The sequence below is a fragment of the Malus domestica genome, chromosome 06 (genome assembly GCF_042453785.1).
Source record: "Malus domestica chromosome 06, GDT2T_hap1".
In the NCBI taxonomy this organism is placed as follows: Eukaryota; Viridiplantae; Streptophyta; class Magnoliopsida; order Rosales; family Rosaceae; genus Malus; species Malus domestica.
Genome location: NC_091666.1, coordinates 32,728,810 through 32,732,586, shown reverse-complemented (window position 1 = coordinate 32,732,586; position 3,777 = coordinate 32,728,810). Strand labels below are relative to the sequence as shown.

Here is a 3,777-nt window from a genome sequence, read left to right as displayed (position 1 = left end):
AAGGCGTAGTAGCATATGGTGGGAGTCCCCCAAGTCTCTAGTCGAGGGAGTTGACGAATGAGGTGTCTTGCTAATAGTCCATGTCGTAAGTACCAAAACTTCATTCTTTTGTGTGCTAAGTGGTAGCCCCGGACTTTTTCTTCATATATTTTGTTGATGAAGGTTGCTAGGCCCGAATAAGTGGAATTGCAGAAGGTGTAACCGTTGGTGCATTAACATCATAATGGAAGCATCACAATGATGGAAGCATCACAATGATGAAAGCATCATAATGATGAAAACACCATAATGATGAAACATCATAATGATGTTTCTTTGGTGGAATTGTTTTTCATTTCCCCTAACAACCGGAATTGTTTTTCAACATAACACCATCATCTGTAGGTCGAATCACAAAGTTGTCTTCATGAAAGTTGTTCGTTAATTCCTTAACTACAACATATCCAAATTGGAGAGCCATCGGAGCAGTACAACTCCAGAAATCCAGGTATGATGAGTGACTGTTTATCATTTGTCTGTCAACCCGTCAGATTTGTTGTGAGCTTTGAAACTCCATTTTCTCTTGTTCAGATCGGTATGCTTTCTTCATTGAAGTTGTTCCTCAGCTTGTGAACTACAACATATCCAAATTTGAGATCCCTCAAAGCTGTATAACTCAAGAAACTCAGGTATGATGAATGACTGGTTATTATTTTTCTGTCAACCCGTCAGATTTGTTGTGAGCTTCGAAACTCCATTTTCTCTTGTTCAGATCGGTATGCTTTCTTCATTGAAGTTGTTCCTCAGCTTGTGAACTACAACATATCCAAATTTGAGATCCCTCGGAGCTGTATAACTCAAGAAATTCAGGTATGATGAATGACTGGTTATTATTTGTCTGTCAACCCGTCAGATTTGTTGTGAGCTTCGAAACTCCATTTTCTCTTGTTCAGATCGGTATGCTTTCTTCATTGAAGTTGTTCCTCATCGACTCTTTCATAACATATCAAAAATTCAGGATGAACTAACGGTTAAATATTTCCAGATCTTCGAAACATCACAACAGCTTCGAAATCTGCAAGAAGCCGACTATCATGTTTGGAGCTTCAACACTTTAATTTCCGTCGCTCAAACAGAAATGGTTCCTTCTTGAAAGTTGTTCATATGCTCAAGAACTATAGGGTGTCCAAAATTCAGCTCCATTGGAGAAGAGCAGAGGTTGCAGAAATTTGATAGATGAAAGGAGGCGGAATAGGGAGAGAGAGAAAAAGTCTCTTGGATTGGATTTCTATTTTGGGGCAGATTCCAATTTTTGTAGCACCTTCATTATTGATGAATTGCTTGTACTTTTGTCCATTATGAAATTTGGGACTTTGGCTTGTTGTTGGATCTATTATAATATGTTTGGGAACATATATAAGTGAATAAATAAGAAGGAAAATTTTGGGCCCTTGTGGGTGTAAAACAAAAAATGTTTATGTTTACCCAAGTGTTTTTGTACAAGTTCAAGGGCATCTTGGGTTTTGTGAACAAAATTTGTTTATTTGGAGCAAGGTTTTGTGTTGAAGCTTTGTAGGTGAAACTTTGGTGTTGAAGCTTTGTGGGTGAAGCTTTGGAGGTGAAGCTTTTCGGGTGAAGCTTGTTGGGTGAAGCTTTTTAGGTGAAGCTTTGTGGGTGAAGCTTTTTAGGTGAAGCTTTTCGGGTGAAGCTTTTTGGGTGAAGATTTTTAGGTGAAGCTTTTCGGGTGAAGTTTTTTGGGTGAAGCTTTTTTAGGTGAAGCTTTGATGGTGAAGCTTTTTGGGTGAAGCTTTTTAGGTGAAGCTTTTTGGGTGAAGCTTTTTAGGTGAAGCTTTGATGGTGAAGCTTTTTGGGTGAAGCTTTTTTAGGTGAAGCTTTGATGGTGAAGCTTTTTGGGTGAAGCTTTTTAGGTGAAGCTTTTTGGGTGAAGCTTTTTAGGTGAAGCTTTGATGGTGAAGCTTTTTGGGTGAAGCTTTTTAGGTGAAGCTTTTTGGGTGAAGCTTTTTAGGTGAAGCTTTTTGGATGAAGGTGTTTTTTTTTTTTTTTTTTTTTTGGCGCTTGACACGGTCTTCATTTGCTTGTTTTGTAGTGACTGTGGAAGACAGATTGCTTTCTGATTGAGAAGGGTTCCGACATCGCTTGCTATGAATGTAAAAGAGTGAGGGCTGAGTTGGCTAAATTACCTCTTTATTGAATTCATTGCCAAATGGCCTTCATTACATAGGATGCCAAACGGCTATAGCTCAACACTTGTACATCGTGAGTCTATTTGTAGTAGTACTTCAAGTGATCAGCGTTCCATGGATGGCCAAGGGTCTTGCCATCGGAGCTTCTAAGTGTGTAAGAGCCAGGGCGACTGATGCCAATGACTTCATACGGTCCATCCCAGTTTGGACTAAGTGTGCCTTCACTCGGGACTCTGTCGCAGAGTAATCTTTTCTTTAAGACCCAGTCTCCTATTTTGAAAGAACGAGGCTTGACCCTAGAGTCATAATAGTTGGAGATGCGCTGCTTGTAGGCGACATTCCTCAAGTGAGCTTGGTTTCTGTGTTCCTCGACTAAATCCAAGTTGAGGGTGAGTTGTTTGTCATTTTCACTTTGAATGTAGTTCTGGACTCGGAATGTTGCTTGCTCGAGCTCAACAGGGACAACCGCCTCTGTGCCAAAGGCAAGTGAGAATGGAGTTTCTCCTGTTGAAGTCCGATATGAAGTGCGATATGACCAAAGAACTTGGGGTACAAATTCTGGCCAACAGCCTTTAGCTTTGTCCAAGCTGGTTTTCAAAGTGCGCTTGATTATTTCGTTGATGGCCTCAACTTGTCCATTAGACTGGGGATGAGCTGGAGAGGCAAAGCATAAGTTGATGTTGAACTTAGAGCAGAACAACCTGAACTTCTTGTTGTCAAACTGTCGCCCATTGTCAGTGACTATCGCATTGGGAATGCCTAATCTACAAAGGATGTTCTTCCACACGAAGTCTTCTATCTTTGCCTCAGTAATGGTTGCCAAGGGTTCTACTTCGGCCCACTTTGTGAAGTAGTCCACTGCAACGACTGCGTAACAGACTTTGCCCTTCCCTGCCGGCATTGGGCCGATCAAATCAAGTCCCCACTGGGCGAAGGGCCAAGGGCTGATCATAGGAGTAAGAGGCTCTGGAGGGGAATGAGGAATAGTCGCATATCGTTGACATTTATCACATGAGCGGGATACTTTGATGGCATCCTGGTGGAGTGTTGGCCAGTAATATCCTTGGCGAAAAGTCTTGTGTGCTAGGGACCGAGATCCAGCATGATCTCCACAGACTCCCTCATGTATTTCCCGAAGGACGATTTCCGCCTCGGCAGGCGTAAGACACCTTAAGTATGGCAGGCTAAAACCTCGCTTATAGAGTTGATCATTGATGATCAGGTAGCGGGTAGACTTGTATCGAATTTGCTTAGCCTGGACTTTATCATTTGGGAGGGTGCCATGAGCAAGGAAATTATAGATCGGGGTGATCCAACTATCCCCCTGTTGTAAGTTGCATACTTCTGCGGCCATGGTGCTTGGTGTTGCCAACAGTTCGACATGAATTTTTCTTCCAATCTTGTCTTCCACAGCTGAGGCGAGGCGAGCCAGGGCGTCTGCATGACTGTTTGCCGCTCGAGGAACTTGGGTGATCTGGTAGTGGAAGTGCTTGAGCAAAAGTTGTGTTTGCGCAAGATATGCTGCCATGGAGCTGTCCTTAGCATCAAAGTTGTTGGTAACCTGGTTGACCACTAATTGGGAGTCACTGAAAAT

At 42.4% G+C, this 3,777-nt stretch overlaps 1 long non-coding RNA gene across 1 annotated transcript; it reads left to right on the top strand.

Moving 5' to 3' along the window:
- Positions 1–362: 362 nt before the first annotated feature.
- On the top strand, positions 363–1,225 carry LOC139197136 (uncharacterized). Its single transcript, XR_011582268.1, has 4 exons — positions 363–487; positions 571–668; positions 752–849; positions 1,025–1,225. It is a non-coding gene; the product is annotated as an uncharacterized lncRNA (long non-coding RNA).
- The last annotated feature ends 2,552 nt before the right edge of the window (positions 1,226–3,777 follow it).